The sequence below is a fragment of the Streptopelia decaocto genome (assembly GCF_964273445.1).
Source record: "Streptopelia decaocto genome assembly, contig: HAP1_SCAFFOLD_30, whole genome shotgun sequence".
In the NCBI taxonomy this organism is placed as follows: Eukaryota; Metazoa; Chordata; class Aves; order Columbiformes; family Columbidae; genus Streptopelia; species Streptopelia decaocto.
Window position 1 is genome coordinate 1,775,594 of NW_028116159.1, and position 25,021 is coordinate 1,800,614.

A 25,021-nucleotide genomic window follows, 5' to 3' on the forward strand; every position below is an offset into this window, starting at 1 on the left:
TTTTGAGAATCTCTCCCGGAGTATGAGAGATTTGGACGTGAAGGGGTACCAGTCTTGTCGGGGATTGGGAACCCTTCGCCAGAATGTCCAAAGTTTCAGCGGGATTTCCAAAATGTTGAAAGGAACTCGAAACATGTCAACCTCGGTTTTGAGAATCTCTTTCAGACTTTGAGAGATTTGGACGTGAAAGGGTACCAATCGTGTCGGGGTCGGGAACCCTTCGCGAGAATGTCCAAAGTTTCAGCGGGATTTCCAAAATGTTGAAAGGAACTCGAAACATGTCAACCTTGGTTTTGAGAATCTCTCCCGGAGTTTGAGAGATTTGGACGTGAAAGGGTACCAGTCTTGTCGGGGATTGGGAACCCTTCGTGAGAATGTCCAAAGTTTCAGCGGGATATCCAAAATGTTGAAAGGAACTCGAAACATGTCAACCTTGGTTTTGAGAATCTCTCCCGGAGTTTGAGAGATTTGGACGTGAAAGGGTACCAGTCTTGTCGGGGATTGGGAACCCTTCGCGAGAATGTCCAAAGTTTCAGCGGGATTTCCAAAATGTTGAAAGGAACTCGAAACATGTCAACCTTGGTTTTGAGAATCTCTCCCGGAGTTTGAGAGATTTGGACGTGAAAGGGTACCAGTCTTGTCGGGGATTGGGAACCCTTCGCGAGAATGTCCAAAGTTTCAGCGTGATTTCCAAAATGTTGAAAGGAACTCGAAACATGTCAACCTTGGTTTTGAGAATCTCTCCCGGAGTTTGAGAGATTTGGACGTGAAAGGGTACCAGTCTTGTCGGGGATCGGGAACCCTTCGCGAGAATGTCCAAAGTTTCAGCGAGATTTCCAAAAGGTTGAAAGGAACTCGAAACATGTCAACCTTGGTTTTGAGAATCTCTTTCAGACTTTGAGAGATTTGGACGTGAAAGGGTACCAATCGTGTCGGGGATCGGGAACTCTTCGCGAGAATGTCCAAAGTTTCAGTGGGATTTCCAAAATGTTGAAAGGAACTCGAAACATGTCAACCTTGGTTTTGAGAATCTCTCCCGGAGTTTGAGAGATTTGGACGTGAAAGGGTACCAGTCTTGTCGGGGATTGGGAACCCTTCGCGAGAATGTCCAAAGTTTCAGCGGGATTTCCAAAATGTTGAAAGGAACTCGAAACATGTCAACCTTGGTTTTGAGAATCTCTCCCGGAGTTTGAGAGATTTGGACGTGAAAGGGTACCAATCTTGTCGGGGATTGGGAACCCTTCGCGAGAAAGTCCAAAGTTTCAGCGGGATTTCCAAAATGTTGAGAGGAACTCGAAACATGTCAGCCTTGGTTTTGAGAATCCCTCCCGGAGTTTGAGAGATTTGGACGTGAAAGGGTACCAGTCTTGTCGGGGATTGGGAACCCTTCGCCAGAATGTCCAAAGTTTCAGCGGGATTTCCAAAATGTTGAGAGGAACTCGAAACATGTCAACCTTGGTTTTGAGAATCTCTCCCGGAGTATGAGAGATTTGGACGTGAAGGGGTACCAGTCTTGTCGGGGATTGGGAACCCTTCGCCAGAATGTCCAAAGTTTCAGCGGGATTTCCAAAATGTTGAAAGGAACTCGAAACATGTCAACCACGGTTTTGAGAATCTCTCCCGGAGTTTGAGAGATTTGGACGTGAAAGGGTACCAGTCTTGTCGGGGATTGGGAACCCTTCGCGAGAATGACCAAAGTTTCAGCGGGATTTCTAAAATGTTGAAAGGAGCTCGAAACATGTCAACCTTGGTTTTGAGAATCTCTCCCGGAGTTTGAGAGATTTGGACGTGAAAGGGTACCAGTCTTGTCGGGGATTGGGAACCCTTCGCGAGAATGTCCAAAGTTTCAGCGGGATTTCCAAAATGTTGAAAGGAACTCGAAACATGTCAACCTTGGTTTTGAGAATCTCTCCCGGAGTTTGAGAGATTTGGACGTGAAAGGGTACCAATCTTGTCGGGGATTGGGAACCCTTCGCGAGAATGTCCAAAGTTTCAGCGGGATTTCCAAAATGTTGAAAGGAACTCGAAACATGTCAACCATGGTTTTGAGAATCTCTCCCGGAGTTTGAGAGATTTGGACGTGAAAGGGTACCAATCTTGTCGAAGATTGGGAACCCTTCGCGACAATGTCCAAAGTTTCAGCGGGATTTCCAAAATGTTGAAAGGAACTCGAAACATGTCAACCTTGGTTTTGAGAATCTCTCCCGGAGTTTGAGAGATTTGGACGTGAAAGGGTACCAGTCTTGTCGGGGATTGGGAACCCTTCGCGAGAATGTCCAAAGTTTCAGCGGGATTTCCAAAATGTTGAAAGGAACTCGAAACATGTCAACCTTGGTTTTGAGAATCTCTCCCGGAGTTTGAGAGATTTGGACATGAAAGGGTACCAATCTTGTCGGGGATTGGGAACCCTTCGCCAGAATGTCCAAAGTTTCAGCGGGATTTCCAAAATGTTGAAAGGAACTCGAAACATGTCAACCTTGGTTTTGAGAATCTCTCCCGGAGTTTGAGAGATTTGGACGTGAAAGGGTACCAATCGTGTCGGGGATCGGGAACCCTTCGCGAGAAAGTCCAAGGTTTCAGTGGGATTTCCAAAATGTTGAAAGGAACTCGAAACATGTCAACCTTGGTTTTGAGAATCTCTCCCGGAGTTTGAGAGGTTTGGACGTGAAAGGGTACCAGTCTTGTCGGGGATTGGGAACCCTTCGCGAGAATGTCCAAAGTTTCAGCGTGATTTCCAAAATGTTGAAAGGAACTCGAAACATGTCAACCTTGGTTTTGAGAATCTCTCCCGGAGTTTGAGAGATTTGGACGTGAAAGGGTACCAATCGTGTCGGGGATCGGGAACCCTTCGCGAGAAAGTCCAAGGTTTCAGTGGGATTTCCAAAATGTTGAAAGGAACTCGAAACATGTCAACCTTGGTTTTGAGAATCTCTCCCGGAGTTTGAGAGGTTTGGACGTGAAAGGGTACCAGTCTTGTCGGGGATTGGGAACCCTTCGCGAGAATGTCCAAAGTTTCAGCGTGATTTCCAAAATGTTGAAAGGAACTCGAAACATGTCAACCTTGGTTTTGAGAATCTCTCCCGGAGTTTGAGAGATTTGGACGTGAAAGGGTACCAGTCTTGTCGGGGATTGGGAACCCTTCGCGAGAATGTCCAAAGTTTCAGCGGGATTTCCAAAATGTTGAAAGGAACTCGAAACATGTCAACCTCGGTTTTGAGAATCTCTTTCAGACTTTGAGAGACTTGGACGTGAAAGGGTACCAATCGTGTCGGGGTCGGGAACCCTTCGCGAGAATGTCCAAAGTTTCAGTGGGATTTCCAAAATGTTGAAAGGAACTCGAAACATGTCAACCTTGGTTTTGAGAATCTCTCCCGGAGTTTGAGAGATTTGGACGTGAAAGGGTACCAGTCTTGTCGGGGATTGGGAACCCTTCGCGACAATGTCCAAAGTTTCAGCGTGATTTCCAAAATGTTGAAAGGAACTCGAAACATGTCAACCATGGTTTTGAGAATCTCTCCCGGAGTTTGAGAGATTTGGACGTGAAAGGGTACCAATCTTGTCGGGGATCGGGAACCCTTCGCGAGAAAGTCCAAGGTTTCAGTGGGATTTCCAAAATGTTGAAAGGAACTCGAAACATGTCAACCTTGGTTTTGAGAATCTCTCCCGGAGTTTGAGAGATTTGGACGTGAAAGGGTACCAGTCTTGTCGGGGATTTGGAACCCTTCGTCATAATGTCCAATGTTTCAGCGGGATTTCCAAAATGTTGAGAAGAACTCGAAACATGTCAACCTTGGTTTTGAGAATCTCTCCCAGAGTTTGAGAGATTTGGACGTGAAAGGACACCAGTCTTGTCGGGGATTGATAACCCTTCGCCAGAATGTCCAAAGTTTCAGCGGGATTTCCAAAATGTTGAAAGGAACTCGAAACATGTCAACCTTGGTTTTGAGAATCTCTCCCGGAGTTTGAGAGATTTGGACGTGAAAGGGTACCAATCTTGTCGGGGATTGGGAACCCTTCGCGAGAATGTCCAAAGTTTCAGCGTGATTTCTAAAATGTTGAAAGGAACTCGAAACATGTCAACCTTGGTTTTGAGAATCTCTCCCGGAGTTTAAGAGATCTGGACGTGAAAGGGTACCAATCGTGTCGGGGATCGGGAACCCTTCGCGAGAATGTCCAAAGTTTCAGCGGGATTTCCAAATTGTTGAAAGGAACTCGAAACATGTCAACCTTGGTTTTGAGAATCTCTCCCGGAGTGTGAGAGATTTGGACGTGAAAGGGTACCAATCTTGTCGAAGATTGGGAACCCTTCGCGAGAATGTCCAAAGTTTCAGCGGGGTTTCCAAAAGGTTGAAAGGAACTCGAAACATGTCAGCCTTGGTTTTGAGAATCTCTCCCGGAGTTTGAGAGATTTGGACGTGATAGGGTACCAGTCTTGTCGGGGATTGGGAACCCTTCGCCAGAATGTCCAAAGTTTCAGCGGGATTTCCAAAATGTTGAGAGGAACTCGAAACATGTCAACCTTGGTTTTGAGAATCTCTCCCGGAGTATGAGAGATTTGGACGTGAAGGGGTACCAGTCTTGTCGGGGATTGGGAACCCTTCGCCAGAATGTCCAAAGTTTCAGCGGGATTTCCAAAATGTTGAAAGGAACTCGAAACATGTCAACCTCGGTTTTGAGAATCTCTTTCAGACTTTGAGAGATTTGGACGTGAAAGGGTACCAATCGTGTCGGGGTCGGGAACCCTTCGCGAGAATGTCCAAAGTTTCAGCGGGATTTCCAAAATGTTGAAAGGAACTCGAAACATGTCAACCTTGGTTTTGAGAATCTCTCCCGGAGTTTGAGAGATTTGGACGTGAAAGGGTACCAGTCTTGTCGGGGATTGGGAACCCTTCGTGAGAATGTCCAAAGTTTCAGCGGGATATCCAAAATGTTGAAAGGAACTCGAAACATGTCAACCTTGGTTTTGAGAATCTCTCCCGGAGTTTGAGAGATTTGGACGTGAAAGGGTACCAGTCTTGTCGGGGATTGGGAACCCTTCGCGAGAATGTCCAAAGTTTCAGCGGGATTTCCAAAAGGTTGAAAGGAACTCGAAACATGTCAACCTTGGTTTTGAGAATCTCTCCCGGAGTTTGAGAGATTTGGACGTGAAAGGGTACCAGTCTTGTCGGGGATTGGGAACCCTTCGCGAGAATGTCCAAAGTTTCAGCGTGATTTCCAAAATGTTGAAAGGAACTCGAAACATGTCAACCTTGGTTTTGAGAATCTCTCCCGGAGTTTGAGAGATTTGGACGTGAAAGGGTACCAGTCTTGTCGGGGATTGGGAACCCTTCGCGAGAATGTCCAAAGTTTCAGCGGGATTTCCAAAATGTTGAAAGGAACTCGAAACATGTCAACCTTGGTTTTGAGAATCTCTCCCGGAGTTTGAGAGATTTGGACGTGAAAGGGTACCAATCTTGTCGGGGATTGGGAACCCTTCGCGAGAAAGTCCAAAGTTTCAGCGGGATTTCCAAAATGTTGAGAGGAACTCGAAACATGTCAGCCTTGGTTTTGAGAATCCCTCCCGGAGTTTGAGAGATTTGGACGTGAAAGGGTACCAGTCTTGTCGGGGATTGGGAACCCTTCGCCAGAATGTCCAAAGTTTCAGCGGGATTTCCAAAATGTTGAGAGGAACTCGAAACATGTCAACCTTGGTTTTGAGAATCTCTCCCGGAGTATGAGAGATTTGGACGTGAAGGGGTACCAGTCTTGTCGGGGATTGGGAACCCTTCGCCAGAATGTCCAAAGTTTCAGCGGGATTTCCAAAATGTTGAAAGGAACTCGAAACATGTCAACCACGGTTTTGAGAATCTCTCCCGGAGTTTGAGAGATTTGGACGTGAAAGGGTACCAGTCTTGTCGGGGATTGGGAACCCTTCGCGAGAATGACCAAAGTTTCAGCGGGATTTCTAAAATGTTGAAAGGAGCTCGAAACATGTCAACCTTGGTTTTGAGAATCTCTCCCGGAGTTTGAGAGATTTGGACGTGAAAGGGTACCAATCTTGTCAGGGATTGGGAACCCTTCGCGAGAATGTCCAAAGTTTCAGCGGGATTTCCAAAATGTTGAGAGGAACTCGAAACATGTCAACCTCGGTTTTGAGAATCTCTCCCGGAGTTTGAGAGATTTGGACGTGAAAGGGTACCAGTCTTGTCGGGGATTGGGAACCCTTCGCGAGAATGACCAAAGTTTCAGCGGGATTTCTAAAATGTTGAAAGGAACTCGAAACATGTCAACCTTGGTTTTGAGAATCTCTCCCGGAGTTTGAGAGATTTGGACGTGAAAGGGTACCAGTCTTGTCGGGGATTGGGAACCCTTCGCGAGAATGTCCAAAGTTTCAGCAGGATTTCCAAAATGTTGAAAGGAACTCGAAACATGTCAACCTTGGTTTTGAGAATCTCTCCCGGAGTTTGAGAGATTTGGACGTGAAAGGGTACCAGTCTTGTCGGGGATTGGGAACCCTTCGCGAGAATGTCCAAAGTTTCAGCGGGATTTCCAAAATGTTGAAAGGAACTCGAAACATGTCAACCTCGGTTTTGAGAATCTCTTTCAGACTTTGAGAGACTTGGACGTGAAAGGGTACCAATCGTGTCGGGGTCGGGAACCCTTCGCGAGAATGTCCAAAGTTTCAGTGGGATTTCCAAAATGTTGAAAGGAACTCGAAACATGTCAACCTTGGTTTTGAGAATCTCTCCCGGAGTTTGAGAGATTTGGACGTGAAAGGGTACCAGTCTTGTCGGGGATTGGGAACCCTTCGCGACAATGTCCAAAGTTTCAGCGTGATTTCCAAAATGTTGAAAGGAACTCGAAACATGTCAACCTTGGTTTTGAGAATCTCTCCCGGAGTCTGAGAGATTTGGACGTGAAAGGGTACCAATCTTGTCGGGGATTGGGAACCCTTCGCGAGAATGTCCAAAGTTTCAGCGGGATTTCCAAAATGTTGAAAGGAACTCGAAACATGTCAACCTTGGTTTTGAGAATCTCTCCCGGAGTTTGAGAGATTTGGACATGAAAGGGTACCAATCTTGTCGGGGATTGGGAACCCTTCGCGAGAAAGTCCAAAGTTTCAGCGGGATCTCCAAAATGTTGAAAGGAAATCGAAACATGTCAACCTTGGTTTTGAGAATCTCTCCCGGAGTTTGAGAGATTTGGACGTGAAAGGGTACCAATCTTGTCGGGGATTGGGAACCCTTCGCGAGAATGTCCAAAGTTTCAGCGGGATTTCCAAAATGTTGAAAGGAACTCGAAACATGTCAACCATGGTTTTGAGAATCTCTCCCGGAGTTTGAGAGATTTGGACGTGAAAGGGTACCAATCTTGTCGAAGATTGGGAACCCTTCGCGACAATGTCCAAAGTTTCAGCGGGATTTCCAAAATGTTGAAAGGAACTCGAAACATGTCAACCTTGGTTTTGAGAATCTCTCCCGGAGTTTGAGAGATTTGGACATGAAAGGGTACCAATCTTGTCGGGGATTGGGAACCCTTCGCCAGAATGTCCAAAGTTTCAGCGGGATTTCCAAAATGTTGAAAGGAACTCGAAACATGTCAACCTTGGTTTTGAGAATCTCTCCCGGAGTTTGAGAGATTTGGACGTGAAAGGGTACCAATCTTGTCGGGGATTGGGAACCCTTCGCGACAATGTCCAAAGTTTCAGCGGGATTTCCAAAATGTTGAAAGGAACTCGAAACATGTCAACCATGGTTTTGAGAATCTCTCCCGGAGTTTGAGAGATTTGGACGTGAAAGGGTACCAATCTTGTCGGGGATCGGGAACCCTTCGCGAGAAAGTCCAAGGTTTCAGTGGGATTTCCAAAATGTTGAAAGGAACTCGAAACATGTCAACCTTGGTTTTGAGAATCTCTCCCGGAGTTTGAGAGATTTGGACGTGAAAGGGTACCAGTCTTGTCGGGGATTTGGAACCCTTCGTCATAATGTCCAATGTTTCAGCGGGATTTCCAAAATGTTGAGAAGAACTCGAAACATGTCAACCTTGGTTTTGAGAATCTCTCCCGGAGTTTGAGAGATTTGGACGTGAAAGGACACCAGTCTTGTCGGGGATTGATAACCCTTCGCCAGAATGTCCAAAGTTTCAGCGGGATTTCCAAAATGTTGAAAGGAACTCGAAACATGTCAACCTTGGTTTTGAGAATCTCTCCCGGAGTTTGAGAGATTTGGACGTGAAAGGGTACCAATCTTGTCGGGGATTGGGAACCCTTCGCGAGAATGTCCAAAGTTTCAGCGTGATTTCTAAAATGTTGAAAGGAACTCGAAACATGTCAACCTTGGTTTTGAGAATCTTTCCCGGAGTTTGAGAGATCTGGACGTGAAAGGGTACCAATCGTGTCGGGGATCGGGAACCCTTCGCGAGAATGTCCAAAGTTTCAGCGGGATTTCCAAATTGTTGAAAGGAACTCGAAACATGTCAACCTTGGTTTTGAGAATCTCTCCCGGAGTGTGAGAGATTTGGACGTGAAAGGGTACCAGTCTTGTCGGGGATCGGGAACCCTTCGCGAGAATGTCCAAAGTTTCAGCGGGATTTCCAAAAGGTTGAAAGGAACTCGAAACATGTCAGCCTTGGTTTTGAGAATCTCTCCCGGAGTTTGAGAGATTTGGACGTGATAGGGTACCAGTCTTGTCGGGGATTGGGAACCCTTCGCCAGAATGTCCAAAGTTTCAGCGGGATTTCCAAAATGTTGAGAGGAACTCGAAACATGTCAACCTTGGTTTTGAGAATCTCTCCCGGAGTATGAGAGATTTGGACGTGAAGGGGTACCAGTCTTGTCGGGGATTGGGAACCCTTCGCCAGAATGTCCAAAGTTTCAGCGGGATTTCCAAAATGTTGAAAGGAACTCGAAACATGTCAACCTCGGTTTTGAGAATCTCTCCCGGAGTTTGAGAGATTTGGACGTGAAAGGGTACCAATCGTGTCGGGGTCGGGAACCCTTCGCGAGAATGTCCAAAGTTTCAGTGGGATTTCCAAAATGTTGAAAGGAACTCGAAACATGTCAACCTTGGTTTTGAGAATCTCTCCCGGAGTTTGAGAGATTTGGACGTGAAAGGGTACCAATCTTGTCAGGGATTGGGAACCCTTCGCGAGAAAGTCCAAAGTTTCAGCGGGATCTCCAAAATGTTGAAAGGAAATCGAAACATGTCAACCTTGGTTTTGAGAATCTCTCCCGGAGTTTGAGAGATTTGGACGTGAAAGGGTACCAATCTTGTCGGGGATTGGGAACCCTTCGCGAGAATGTCCAAAGTTTCAGCGGGATTTCCAAAATGTTGAAAGGAACTCGAAACATGTCAACCATGGTTTTGAGAATCTCTCCCGGAGTTTGAGAGATTTGGACGTGAAAGGGTACCAATCTTGTCGAAGATTGGGAACCCTTCGCGACAATGTCCAAAGTTTCAGCGGGATTTCCAAAATGTTGAAAGGAACTCGAAACATGTCAACCTTGGTTTTGAGAATCTCTCCCGGAGTTTGAGAGATTTGGACATGAAAGGGTACCAATCTTGTCGGGGATTGGGAACCCTTCGCGAGAAAGTCCAAAGTTTCAGCGGGATTTCCAAAATGTTGAAAGGAACTCGAAACATGTCAACCTTGGTTTTGAGAATCTCTCCCGGAGTTTGAGAGATTTGGACGTGAAAGGGTACCAATCTTGTCGGGGATTGGGAACCCTTCGCGACAATGTCCAAAGTTTCAGCGGGATTTCCAAAATGTTGAAAGGAACTCGAAACATGTCAACCATGGTTTTGAGAATCTCTCCCGGAGTTTGAGAGATTTGGACGTGAAAGGGTACCAATCTTGTCGGGGATCGGGAACCCTTCGCGAGAAAGTCCAAGGTTTCAGTGGGATTTCCAAAATGTTGAAAGGAACTCGAAACATGTCACCCTTGGTTTTGAGAATCTCTCCCGGAGTTTGAGAGATTTGGACGTGAAAGGGTACCAGTCTTGTCGGGGATTTGGAACCCTTCGTCATAATGTCCAATGTTTCAGCGGGATTTCCAAAATGTTGAGAAGAACTCGAAACATGTCAACCTTGGTTTTGAGAATCTCTCCCAGAGTTTGAGAGATTTGGACGTGAAAGGACACCAGTCTTGTCGGGGATTGATAACCCTTCGCGAGAATGTCCAAAGTTTCAGCGGGATTTCCAAAATGTTGAAAGGAACTCGAAACATGTCAACCTTGGTTTTGAGAATCTCTCCCGGAGTTTGAGAGATTTGGACGTGAAAGGGTACCAATCTTGTCGGGGATTGGGAACCCTTCGCGAGAATGTCCAAAGTTTCAGCGTGATTTCTAAAATGTTGAAAGGAACTCGAAACATGTCAACCTTGGTTTTGAGAATCTCTCCCGGAGTTTAAGAGATCTGGACGTGAAAGGGTACCAATCGTGTCGGGGATCGGGAACCCTTCGCGAGAATGTCCAAAGTTTCAGCGGGATTTCCAAATTGTTGAAAGGAACTCGAAACATGTCAACCTTGGTTTTGAGAATCTCTCCCGGAGTGTGAGAGATTTGGACGTGAAAGGGTACCAATCTTGTCGAAGATTGGGAACCCTTCGCGAGAATGTCCAAAGTTTCAGCGGGGTTTCCAAAAGGTTGAAAGGAACTCGAAACATGTCAGCCTTGGTTTTGAGAATCTCTCCCGGAGTTTGAGAGATTTGGACGTGATAGGGTACCAGTCTTGTCGGGGATTGGGAACCCTTCGCCAGAATGTCCAAAGTTTCAGCGGGATTTCCAAAATGTTGAGAGGAACTCGAAACATGTCAACCTTGGTTTTGAGAATCTCTCCCGGAGTATGAGAGATTTGGACCTGAAGGGGTACCAGTCTTGTCGGGGATTGGGAACCCTTCGCCAGAATGTCCAAAGTTTCAGCGGGATTTCCAAAATGTTGAAAGGAACTCGAAACATGTCAACCTCGGTTTTGAGAATCTCTTTCAGACTTTGAGAGATTTGGACGTGAAAGGGTACCAATCGTGTCGGGGTCGGGAACCCTTCGCGAGAATGTCCAAAGTTTCAGCGGGATTTCCAAAATGTTGAAAGGAACTCGAAACATGTCAACCTTGGTTTTGAGAATCTCTCCCGGAGTGTGAGAGATTTGGACGTGAAAGGGTACCAGTCTTGTCGGGGATCGGGAACCCTTCGCGAGAATGTCCAAAGTTTCAGCGGGATTTCCAAAAGGTTGAAAGGAACTCGAAACATGTCAGCCTTGGTTTTGAGAATCTCTCCCGGAGTTTGAGAGATTTGGACGTGATAGGGTACCAGTCTTGTCGGGGATTGGGAACCCTTCGCCAGAATGTCCAAAGTTTCAGCGGGATTTCCAAAATGTTGAGAGGAACTCGAAACATGTCAACCTTGGTTTTGAGAATCTCTCCCGGAGTATGAGAGATTTGGACGTGAAGGGGTACCAGTCTTGTCGGGGATTGGGAACCCTTCGCCAGAATGTCCAAAGTTTCAGCGGGATTTCCAAAATGTTGAAAGGAACTCGAAACATGTCAACCTCGGTTTTGAGAATCTCTCCCGGAGTTTGAGAGATTTGGACGTGAAAGGGTACCAATCGTGTCGGGGTCGGGAACCCTTCGCGAGAATGTCCAAAGTTTCAGTGGGATTTCCAAAATGTTGAAAGGAACTCGAAACATGTCAACCTTGGTTTTGAGAATCTCTCCCGGAGTTTGAGAGATTTGGACGTGAAAGGGTACCAATCTTGTCAGGGATTGGGAACCCTTCGCGAGAAAGTCCAAAGTTTCAGCGGGATCTCCAAAATGTTGAAAGGAAATCGAAACATGTCAACCTTGGTTTTGAGAATCTCTCCCGGAGTTTGAGAGATTTGGACGTGAAAGGGTACCAATCTTGTCGGGGATTGGGAACCCTTCGCGACAATGTCCAAAGTTTCAGCGGGATTTCCAAAATGTTGAAAGGAACTCGAAACATGTCAACCATGGTTTTGAGAATCTCTCCCGGAGTTTGAGAGATTTGGACGTGAAAGGGTACCAATCTTGTCGAAGATTGGGAACCCTTCGCGACAATGTCCAAAGTTTCAGCGGGATTTCCAAAATGTTGAAAGGAACTCGAAACATGTCAACCTTGGTTTTGAGAATCTCTCCCGGAGTTTGAGAGATTTGGACATGAAAGGGTACCAATCTTGTCGGGGATTGGGAACCCTTCGCGAGAAAGTCCAAAGTTTCAGCGGGATTTCCAAAATGTTGAAAGGAACTCGAAACATGTCAACCTTGGTTTTGAGAATCTCTCCCGGAGTTTGAGAGATTTGGACGTGAAAGGGTACCAATCTTGTCGGGGATTGGGAACCCTTCGCGACAATGTCCAAAGTTTCAGCGGGATTTCCAAAATGTTGAAAGGAACTCGAAACATGTCAACCATGGTTTTGAGAATCTCTCCCGGAGTTTGAGAGATTTGGACGTGAAAGGGTACCAATCTTGTCGGGGATCGGGAACCCTTCGCGAGAAAGTCCAAGGTTTCAGTGGGATTTCCAAAATGTTGAAAGGAACTCGAAACATGTCACCCTTGGTTTTGAGAATCTCTCCCGGAGTTTGAGAGATTTGGACGTGAAAGGGTACCAGTCTTGTCGGGGATTTGGAACCCTTCGTCATAATGTCCAATGTTTCAGCGGGATTTCCAAAATGTTGAGAAGAACTCGAAACATGTCAACCTTGGTTTTGAGAATCTCTCCCAGAGTTTGAGAGATTTGGACGTGAAAGGACACCAGTCTTGTCGGGGATTGATAACCCTTCGCGAGAATGTCCAAAGTTTCAGCGGGATTTCCAAAATGTTGAAAGGAACTCGAAACATGTCAACCTTGGTTTTGAGAATCTCTCCCGGAGTTTGAGAGATTTGGACGTGAAAGGGTACCAATCTTGTCGGGGATTGGGAACCCTTCGCGAGAATGTCCAAAGTTTCAGCGTGATTTCTAAAATGTTGAAAGGAACTCGAAACATGTCAACCTTGGTTTTGAGAATCTCTCCCGGAGTTTAAGAGATCTGGACGTGAAAGGGTACCAATCGTGTCGGGGATCGGGAACCCTTCGCGAGAATGTCCAAAGTTTCAGCGGGATTTCCAAATTGTTGAAAGGAACTCGAAACATGTCAACCTTGGTTTTGAGAATCTCTCCCGGAGTGTGAGAGATTTGGACGTGAAAGGGTACCAATCTTGTCGAAGATTGGGAACCCTTCGCGAGAATGTCCAAAGTTTCAGCGGGGTTTCCAAAAGGTTGAAAGGAACTCGAAACATGTCAGCCTTGGTTTTGAGAATCTCTCCCGGAGTTTGAGAGATTTGGACGTGATAGGGTACCAGTCTTGTCGGGGATTGGGAACCCTTCGCCAGAATGTCCAAAGTTTCAGCGGGATTTCCAAAATGTTGAGAGGAACTCGAAACATGTCAACCTTGGTTTTGAGAATCTCTCCCGGAGTATGAGAGATTTGGACGTGAAGGGGTACCAGTCTTGTCGGGGATTGGGAACCCTTCGCCAGAATGTCCAAAGTTTCAGCGGGATTTCCAAAATGTTGAAAGGAACTCGAAACATGTCAACCTCGGTTTTGAGAATCTCTTTCAGACTTTGAGAGATTTGGACGTGAAAGGGTACCAATCGTGTCGGGGTCGGGAACCCTTCGCGAGAATGTCCAAAGTTTCAGCGGGATTTCCAAAATGTTGAAAGGAACTCGAAACATGTCAACCTTGGTTTTGAGAATCTCTCCCGGAGTTTGAGAGATTTGGACGTGAAAGGGTACCAGTCTTGTCGGGGATTGGGAACCCTTCGTGAGAATGTCCAAAGTTTCAGCGGGATATCCAAAATGTTGAAAGGAACTCGAAACATGTCAACCTTGGTTTTGAGAATCTCTCCCGGAGTTTGAGAGATTTGGACGTGAAAGGGTACCAGTCTTGTCGGGGATTGGGAACCCTTCGCGAGAATGTCCAAAGTTTCAGCGGGATTTCCAAAATGTTGAAAGGAACTCGAAACATGTCAACCTTGGTTTTGAGAATCTCTCCCGGAGTTTGAGAGATTTGGACGTGAAAGGGTACCAGTCTTGTCGGGGATTGGGAACCCTTCGCGAGAATGTCCAAAGTTTCAGCGTGATTTCCAAAATGTTGAAAGGAACTCGAAACATGTCAACCTTGGTTTTGAGAATCTCTCCCGGAGTTTGAGAGATTTGGACGTGAAAGGGTACCAGTCTTGTCGGGGATCGGGAACCCTTCGCGAGAATGTCCAAAGTTTCAGCGAGATTTCCAAAAGGTTGAAAGGAACTCGAAACATGTCAACCTTGGTTTTGAGAATCTCTTTCAGACTTTGAGAGATTTGGACGTGAAAGGGTACCAATCGTGTCGGGGATCGGGAACTCTTCGCGAGAATGTCCAAAGTTTCAGTGGGATTTCCAAAATGTTGAAAGGAACTCGAAACATGTCAACCTTGGTTTTGAGAATCTCTCCCGGAGTTTGAGAGATTTGGACGTGAAAGGGTACCAGTCTTGTCGGGGATTGGGAACCCTTCGCGAGAATGTCCAAAGTTTCAGCGGGATTTCCAAAATGTTGAAAGGAACTCGAAACATGTCAACCTTGGTTTTGAGAATCTCTCCCGGAGTTTGAGAGATTTGGACGTGAAAGGGTACCAATCTTGTCGGGGATTGGGAACCCTTCGCGAGAAAGTCCAAAGTTTCAGCGGGATTTCCAAAATGTTGAGAGGAACTCGAAACATGTCAGCCTTGGTTTTGAGAATCCCTCCCGGAGTTTGAGAGATTTGGACGTGAAAGGGTACCAGTCTTGTCGGGGATTGGGAACCCTTCGCCAGAATGTCCAAAGTTTCAGCGGGATTTCCAAAATGTTGAGAGGAACTCGAAACATGTCAACCTTGGTTTTGAGAATCTCTCCCGGAGTATGAGAGATTTGGACGTGAAGGGGTACCAGTCTTGTCGGGGATTGGGAACCCTTCGCCAGAATGTCCAAAGTTTCAGCGGGATTTCCAAAATGTTGAAAGGAACTCGAAACATGTCAACCACGGTTTTGAGAATCTCTCCCGGAGTTTGAGAGATTTGGACGTGAAAGGGTACCAGTCTTGTCGGGGATTGGGAACCCTTCGCGAGAATGACCAAAGTTTCAGCGGGATTTCTAAAATGTTGAAAGGAGCTCGAAACATGTCAACCTTGGTTTTGAGAATCTCTCCCGGAGTTTGAGAGATTTGGACGTGAAAGGGTACCAGTCTTGTCGGGGATTGGGAACCCTTCGCGAGAATGTCCAAAGTTTCAGCGGGATTTCCAAAATGTTGAAAGGAACTCGAAACATGTCAACCTTGGTTTTGAGAATCTCTCCCGGAGTTTGAGAGATTTGGACGTGAAAGGGTACCAATCTTGTCGGGGATTGGGAACCCTTCGCGAGAATGTCCAAAGTTTCAGCGGGATTTCCAAAATGTTGAAAGGAACTCGAAACATGTCAACCATGGTTTTGAGAATCTCTCCCGGAGTTTGAGAGATTTGGACGTGAAAGGGTACCAATCTTGTCGAAGATTGGGAACCCTTCGCGACAATGTCCAAAGTTTCAGCGGGATTTCCAAAATGTTGAAAGGAACTCGAAACATGTCAACCTTGGTTTTGAGAATCTCTCCCGGAGTTTGAGAGATTTGGACGTGAAAGGGTACCAGTCTTGTCGGGGATTGGGAACCCTTCGCGAGAATGTCCAAAGTTTCAGCGGGATTTCCAAAATGTTGAAAGGAACTCGAAACATGTCAACCTTGGTTTTGAGAATCTCTCCCGGAGTTTGAGAGATTTGGACATGAAAGGGTACCAATCTTGTCGGGGATTGGGAACCCTTCGCCAGAATGTCCAAAGTTTCAGCGGGATTTCCAAAATGTTGAAAGGAACTCGAAACATGTCAACCTTGGTTTTGAGAATCTCTCCCGGAGTTTGAGAGATTTGGACGTGAAAGGGTACCAATCGTGTCGGGGATCGGGAACCCTTCGCGAGAAAGTCCAAGGTTTCAGTGGGATTTCCAAAATGTTGAAAGGAACTCGAAACATGTCAACCTTGGTTTTGAGAATCTCTCCCGGAGTTTGAGAGGTTTGGACGTGAAAGGGTACCAGTCTTGTCGGGGATTGGGAACCCTTCGCGAGAATGTCCAAAGTTTCAGCGTGATTTCCAAAATGTTGAAAGGAACTCGAAACATGTCAACCTTGGTTTTGAGAATCTCTCCCGGAGTTTGAGAGATTTGGACGTGAAAGGGTACCAATCGTGTCGGGGATCGGGAACCCTTCGCGAGAAAGTCCAAGGTTTCAGTGGGATTTCCAAAATGTTGAAAGGAACTCGAAACATGTCAACCTTGGTTTTGAGAATCTCTCCCGGAGTTTGAGAGGTTTGGACGTGAAAGGGTACCAGTCTTGTCGGGGATTGGGAACCCTTCGCGAGAATGTCCAAAGTTTCAGCGTGATTTCCAAAATGTTGAAAGGAACTCGAAACATGTCAACCTTGGTTTTGAGAATCTCTCCCGGAGTTTGAGAGATTTGGACGTGAAAGGGTACCAATCTTGTCGGGGATCAGGAACCCTTAACGACAATGTCCTAAGTTTCAGCGGGATTTCCAAAATGTTGAAAAAAACTCGAAACATGTCAACCTTGGTTTTGAGAATCTCTCCCGGAGTTTGAGAGATTTGGACGTGAAAGGGTACCAATCTTGTCGGGGATTGGGAACCCTTCGCGAGAAAGTCCAAGGTTTCAGTGGGATTTCCAAAATGTTGAAAGGAACTCGAAACATGTCAACCTTGGTTTTGAGAATCTCTCCCGGAGTTTGAGAGATTTGCACGTGAAAGGGTACCAGTCTTGTCGGGGATTGGGAACCCTTCGCGACAATGTCCAAAGTTTCAGCGTGATTTCCAAAATGTTGAAAGGAACTCGAAACATGTCAACCTTGGTTTTGAGAATCTCTCCCGGAGTTTGAGAGATTTGGACGTGAAAGGGTACCAATCTTGTCGGGGTTTGGGAACCCTTCGCGAGAAAGTCCAAAGTTTCAGCGGGATTTCCAAAATGTTGAAAGGAACTCGAAACATGTCAAACTTGGTTTTGAGAATCTCTCCCGGAGTTTGAGAGACTTGGACGTGAACGGGTACCAATCTTGTCGAAGATTGGGAACCCTTCGCGAGAATGTCCAAAGTTTCAGCGGGATTTCCAAATTGTTGAAAGGAACTCGAAACATGTCAACCATGGTTTTGAGAATCTCTCCCGGAGTTTGAGAGATTTGGACGTGAAAGGGTACCAATCTTGTCGAAGATTGGGAACCCTTCGCGACAATGTCCAAAGTTTCAGCGGGATTTCCAAAATGTTGAAAGGAACTCGAAACATGTCAACCTTGGTTTTGAGAATCTCTTTCAGACTTTGAGAGATTTGGACGTGAAAGGGTACCAATCGTGTCGGGGATCGGGAACTCTTCGCGAGAATGTCCAAAGTTTCAGTGGGATTTCCAAAATGTTGAAAGGAACTCGAAACATGTCAACCTTGGTTTTGAGAATCTCTCCCGGAGTTTGAGAGATTTGGACGTGAAAGGGTACCAGTCTTGTCGGGGATTGGGAACCCTTCGCGAGAATGTCCAAAGTTTCAGCGGGATTTCCAAAATGTTGAAAGGAACTCGAAACATGTCAACCTTGGTTTTGAGAATCTCTCCCGGAGTTTGAGAGATTTGGACGTGAAAGGGTACCAATCTTGTCGGGGATTGGGAACCCTTCGCCAGAATGTCCAAAGTTTCAGCGGGATTTCCAAAATGTTGAAAGGAACTCGAAACATGTCGACCTTGGTTTTGAGAATCTCTCCCGGAGTTTGAGAGATTTGGACGTGAAAGGGTACCAATCGTGTCGGGGATCGGGAACCCTTCGCAAGAATTTCCAAAGTTTCAGCGGGATTTCCAAAATGTTGAAAGGAACTCGAAACATGTCAACCTTGGTTTTGAGAATCTCTCCCGGAGTTTGAGAGATTTGGACGTGAAAGGGTACCAGTCTTGTCGGGGATTGGGAACCCTTCGCGAGAATGTCCAAAGTTTCAGCGGGATTTCCAAAATGTTGAAAGGAACTCGAACCATGTCAACCTTGGTTTTGAGAATCTCTCCCGGAGTTTGAGAGATTTGGACGTGAAAGGGTACCAGTCTTGTCGGGGATTGGGAACCCTTCGCGAGAATGTCCAAAGTTTCAGCGGGATTTCCAAAATGTTGAAAGGAACTCGAAACATGTCAACCTTGGTTTTGAGAATCTCTCCCGGAGTTTGAGAGATTTGGACGTGAAAGGGTACCAATCTTGTCGGGGATTGGGAACCCTTCGCGAGAATGTCCAAAGTTTCAGCGGGATTTCCAAAATGTTGAAAGGAACTCGAAACATGTCAACCATGGTTTTGAGAATCTCTCCCGGAGTTTGAGAGATTTGGACGTGAAAGGGTACCAATCTTGTCGAAGATTGGGAACCCTTCGCGACAATGTCCAAAGTTTCAGCGGGATTTCCAAAATGTTGAAAGGAACTCGAAACATGTCAACCTTGGTTTTGAGAATCTCTCCCGGAGTTTGAGAGATTTGGACGTGAAAGGGTACCAGTCTTGTCGGGGATTGGGAACCCTTCGCGAGAATGTCCAAAGTTTCAGCGGGATTTCCAAAATGTTGAAAGGAACTCGAAACATGTCAACCTCGGTTTTGAGAATCTCTCCCGGAGTTTGAGAGATTTGGACGTGAAAGGGTACCAGTCTTGTCGGGGATTGGGAACCCTTCGTCAGAATGTCCAAAGTTTCAGCGGGATTTCCAAAATGTTGAGAAGAACTCGAAACATGTCAACCTTGGTTTTGAGAATCTCTCCCAGAGTTTGAGAGATTTGGACGTGAAAGGGCACCAGTCTTGTCGGGGATTGGGAACCCTTCGCCAGAATGTCCAAAGTTTCAGCGGGATTTCCAAAATGTTGAGAAGAACTCGAAACATGTCAACCTTGGTTTTGAGAATCTCTCCCGGAGTTTGAGAGATTTGGACGTGAAAGGGTACCAATCTTGTCGGGGATTGGGAACCCTTCGCGAGAATGTCCAAAGTTTCAGCGTGATTTCTAAAATGTTGAAAGGAACTCGAAACATGTCAACCTTGGTTTTGAGAATCTCTCCCGGAGTTTGAGAGATTTGGACGTGAAAGGGTACCAGTCTTGTCGGGGATCGGGAACCCTTCGCGAGAATGTCCAAAGTTTCAGCGAGATTTCCAAAAGGTTGAAAGGAACTCGAAACATGTCAACCTTGGTTTTGAGAATCTCTTTCAGACTTTGAGAGATTTGGACGTGAAAGGGTACCAATCGTGTCGGGGATCGGGAACTCTTCGCGAGAATGTCCAAAGTTTCAGTGGGATTTCCAAAATGTTGAAAGGAACTCGAAACATGTCAACCTTGGTTTTGAGAATCTCTCCCGGAGTTTGAGAGATTTGGACGTGAAAGGGTACCAGTCTTGTCGGGGATTGGGAACCCTTCGCGAGAATGTCCAAAGTTTCAGCGGGATTTCCAAAATGTTGAAAGGAACTCGAAACATGTCAACCTTGGTTTTGAGAATCTCTCCCGGAGTTTGAGAGATTTGGACGTGAAAGGGTACCAATCTTGTCGGGGATTGGGAACCCTTCGCGAGAATGTCCAAAGTTTCAGCGGGATTTCCAAAATGTTGAAAGGAACTCGAAACATGTCGACCTTGGTTTTGAGAATCTCTCCCGGAGTTTGAGAGATTTGGACGTGAAAGGGTACCAATCGTGTCGGGGATCGGGAACCCTTCGCAAGAATTTCCAAAGTTTCAGCGGGATTTCCAAAATGTTGAAAGGAACTCGAAACATGTCAACCTTGGTTTTGAGAATCTCTCCCGGAGTTTGAGAGATTTGGACGTGAAAGGGTACCAGTCTTGTCGGGGATTGGGAACCCTTCGCGAGAATGTCCAAAGTTTCAGCGGGATTTCCAAAATGTTGAAAGGAACTCGAACCATGTCAACCTTGGTTTTGAGAATCTCTCCCGGAGTTTGAGAGATTTGGACGTGAAAGGGTACCAGTCTTGTCGGGGATTGGGAACCCTTCGCGAGAATGTCCAAAGTTTCAGCGGGATTTCCAAAATGTTGAAAGGAACTCGAAACATGTCAACCTTGGTTTTGAGAATCTCTCCCGGAGTTTGAGAGATTTGGACGTGAAAGGGTACCAATCTTGTCGGGGATTGGGAACCCTTCGCGAGAATGTCCAAAGTTTCAGCGGGATTTCCAAAATGTTGAAAGGAACTCGAAACATGTCAACCATGGTTTTGAGAATCTCTCCCGGAGTTTGAGAGATTTGGACGTGAAAGGGTACCAATCTTGTCGAAGATTGGGAACCCTTCGCGACAATGTCCAAAGTTTCAGCGGGATTTCCAAAATGTTGAAAGGAACTCGAAACATGTCAACCTTGGTTTTGAGAATCTCTCCCGGAGTTTGAGAGATTTGGACGTGAAAGGGTACCAGTCTTGTCGGGGATTGGGAACCCTTCGCGAGAATGTCCAAAGTTTCAGCGGGATTTCCAAAATGTTGAAAGGAACTCGAAACATGTCAACCTCGGTTTTGAGAATCTCTCCCGGAGTTTGAGAGATTTGGACGTGAAAGGGTACCAGTCTTGTCGGGGATTGGGAACCCTTCGCCAGAATGTCCAAAGTTTCAGCGGGATTTCCAAAATGTTGAGAAGAACTCGAAACATGTCAACCTTGGTTTTGAGAATCTCTCCCAGAGTTTGAGAGATTTGGACGTGAAAGGGCACCAGTCTTGTCGGGGATTGGGAACCCTTCGCCAGAATGTCCAAAGTTTCAGCGGGATTTCCAAAATGTTGAGAAGAACTCGAAACATGTCAACCTTGGTTTTGAGAATCTCTCCCGGAGTTTGAGAGATTTGGACGTGAAAGGGTACCAATCTTGTCGGGGATTGGGAACCCTTCGCGAGAATGTCCAAAGTTTCAGCGTGATTTCTAAAATGTTGAAAGGAACTCGAAACATGTCAACCTTGGTTTTGAGAATCTCTCCCGGAGTTTGAGAGATTTGGACGTGAAAGGGTACCAGTCTTGTCGGGGATCGGGAACCCTTCGCGAGAATGTCCAAAGTTTCAGCGAGATTTCCAAAAGGTTGAAAGGAACTCGAACCATGTCAACCTTGGTTTTGAGAATCTCTCCCGGAGTTTGAGAGATTTGCACGTGAAAGGGTGCCAATCTTGTCGGGGATCGGGACCCCTTCGCGAGAATGACCAAAGTTTCAGCGGGATTTCCAAAATGTTGAAAGGAACTCGAAACATGTCAACCTTGGTTTTGAGAATCTCTCCCGGAGTTTGAGAGATTTGGACGTGAAAGGGTACCAGTCTTGTCGGGGATTGGGAACCCTTCGCGAGAATGTCCAAAGTTTCAGCAGGATTTCCAAAATGTTGAAAGGAACTCGAAACATGTCAACCTTGGTTTTGAGCATCTCTCCCGGAGTTTGAGAGATTTGGACGTGAAAGGGTACCAGTCTTGTCGGGGATTGGGAACCCTTCGCCAGAATGTCCAAAGTTTCAGCGTGATTTCCAAAATGTTGAAAGGAACTCGAAACATGTCAACCTTGGTTTTGAGAATCTCTCCCGGAGTTTGAGAGATTTGGACGTGAAAGGGTACCAATCTTGTCGGGGATTGGGAACCCTTCGCGAGAATGTCCAAAGTTTCAGCGGGATTTCCAAAATGTTGAAAGGAACTCGAACCATGTCAACCTTGGTTTTGAGAATCTCTCCCGGAGTTTGAGAGATTTGGACGTGAAAGGGTACCAATCTTGTCGGGGATTGGGAACCCTTCGCGAGAATGTCCAAAGTTTCAGCGGGATTTCCAAAATGTTGAAAGGAACTCGAAACATGTTGACCTTGGTTTTGACAATCTCTCCCGGAGTTTGAGAGATTTGGACGTGAAAGGGTACCAGTCTTGTCGGGGATTGGGAACCCTTCGCGAGAATGTCCAAAGTTTCAGCGTGATTTCCAAAATGTTGAAAGGAACTCGAACCATGTCAACCTTGGTTTTGAGAATCTCTCCCGGAGTTTGAGAGATTTGGACGTGAAAGGGTACCAGTCTTGTCGGGGATTGGGAACCCTTCGCGAGAATGTCCAAAGTTTCAGCGGGATTTCCAAAATGTTGAAAGGAACTCGAAACATGTCAACCTTGGTTTTGAGAATCTCTCCCGGAGTTTGAGAGATTTGGACGTGAAAGGGTACCAATCTTGTCAGGGATTGGGAACCCTTGGCGAGAAAGTCCAAAGTTTCAGCGGGATTTCCAAAATGTTGAAAGGAAATCGAAACATGTCAACCTTGGTTTTGAGAATCTCTCCCGGAGTTTGAGAGATTTGGACGTGAAAGGGTACCAGTCTTGTCGGGGATTGGGAACCCTTCGCGAGAATGTCCAAAGTTTCAGCAGGATTTCCAAAATGTTGAAAGGAACTCGAAACATGTTGACCTTGGTTTTGAGAATCTCTCCCGGAGTTTGAGAGATTTGGACGTGAAAGGGTACCAGTCTTGTCGGGGATTGGGAACCCTTCGCGAGAATGTCCAAAGTTTCAGCGGGATTTCCAAAATGTTGAAAGGAACTCGAAACATGTCAACCTCGGTTTTGAGAATCTCTTTCAGACTTTGAGAGATTTGGACGTGAAAGGGTACCAATCGTGTCGGGGTCGGGAACCCTTCGCGAGAATGTCCAAAGTTTCAGTGGGATTTCCAAAATGTTGAAAGGAACTCGAAACATGTCAACCTTGGTTTTGAGAATCTCTCCCAGAGTTTGAGAGATTTGGACGTGAAAGGGTACCAGTCTTGTCGGGGATTGGGAACCCTTCGCGAGAATGTCCAAAGTTTCAGCGTTATTTCCAAAATGTTGAAAGGAACTCGAACCATGTCAACCTTGGTTTTGAGAATCTCTCCCGGAGTTTGAGAGATTTGGACGTGAAAGGGTACCAGTCTTGTCGGGGATTGGGAACCCTTCGCGAGAATGTCCAAAGTTTCAGCGGGATTTCCAAAATGTTGAAAGGAACTCGAAACATGTCAACCTTGGTTTTGAGAATCTCTCCCGGAGTTTGAGAGATTTGGACGTGAAAGGGTACCAATCTTGTCGGGGATTGGGAACCCTTCGCGAGAAAGTCCAAAGTTTCAGCGGGATTTCCAAAATGTTGAGAGGAACTCGAAACATGTCAGCCTTGGTTTTGAGAATCTCTCCCGGAGTTTGAGAGATTTGGACGTGAAAGGGTACCAGTCTTGTCGGGGATTGGGAACCCTTCGCGAGAATGACCAAAGTTTCAGCGGGATTTCCAAAATGTTGAGAGGAACTCGAAACATGTCAACCTCGGTTTTGAGAATCTCTCCCGGAGTTTGAGAGATTTGGACGTGAAAGGGTACCAGTCTTGTCGGGGATTGGGAACCCTTCGCGAGAATGACCAAAGTTTCAGCGGGATTTCTAAAATGTTGAAAGGAACTCGAAACATGTCAACCTTGGTTTTGAGAATCTCTCCCGGAGTTTGAGAGATTTGGACGTGAAAGGGTACCAGTCTTGTCGGGGATTGGGAACCCTTCGCGAGAATGTCCAAAGTTTCAGCGGGATTTCCAAAATGTTGAAAGGAACTCGAAACATGTCAACCTCGGTTTTGAGAATCTCTTTCAGACTTTGAGAGATTTGGACGTGAAAGGGTACCAATCGTGTCGGGGTCGGGAACCCTTCGCGAGAATGTCCAAAGTTTCAGTGGGATTTCCAAAATGTTGAAAGGAACTCGAAACATGTCAACCATGGTTTTGAGAATCTCTCCCGGAGTTTGAGAGATTTGGACGTGAAAGGGTACCAATCTTGTCGAAGATTGGGAACCCTTCGCGACAATGTCCAAAGTTTCAGCGGGATTTCCAAAATGTTGAAAGAAACTCGAAACATGTCAACCTTGGTTTTGAGAATCACTCCCGGAGTTTGAGAGATTTGGACATGAAAGGGTACCAATCTTGTCGGGGATTGGGAACCCTTCGCGACAATGTCCAAAGTTTCAGCGGGATTTCCAAAATGTTGAAAGGAACTCGAAACATGTCAACCTTGGTTTTGAGAATCTCTCCCGGAGTTTGAGAGATTTGGACGTGAAAGGGTACCAGTCTTGTCGGGGATTGATAACCCTTCGCCAGAATGTCCAAAGTTTCAGCGGGATTTCCAAAATGTTGAAAGGAACTCGAAACATGTCAACCTTGGTTTTGAGAATCTCTCCCGGAGTTTGAGAGATTTGGACGTGAAAGGGTACCAATCTTGTCGGGGATTGGGAACCCTTCGCGAGAATGTCCAAAGTTTCAGCGTGATTTCTAAAATGTTGAAAGGAACTCGAAACATGTCAACCTTGGTTTTGAGAATCTCTCCCGGAGTTTGAGAGATCTGGACGTGAAAGGGTACCAATCTTGTCGGGGATCGGGAACCCTTCGCGAGAATGTCCAAAGTTTCAGCGGGATTTCCAAATTGTTGAAAGGAACTCGAAACATGTCAACCTTGGTTTTGAGAATCTCTCCCGGAGTGTGAGAGATTTGGACGTGAAAGGGTACCAGTCTTGTCGGGGATCGGGAACCCTTCGCGAGAATGTCCAAAGTTTCAGCGGGATTTCCAAAAGGTTGAAAGGAACTCGAACCATGTCAACCTTGGTTTTGAGAATCTCTCCCGGAGTTTGAGAGATTTGGACGTGAAAGGGTACCAGTCTTGTCGGGGATTGGGAACCCTTCGCGAGAAAGTCCAAAGTTTCAGCGGGATTTCCAAAATGTTGAGAGGAACTCGAAACATGTCAGCCTTGGTTTTGAGAATCTCTCCCGGAGTTTGAGAGATTTGGACGTGAAAGGGTACCAGTCTTGTCGGGGATTGGGAACCCTTCGCCAGAATGTCCAAAGTTTCAGCGGGATTTCCAAAATGTTGAGAGGAACTCGAAACATGTCAACCTTGGTTTTGAGAATCTCTCCCGGAGTATGAGAGATTTGGACGTGAAGGGGTAACAGTCTTGTCGGGGAT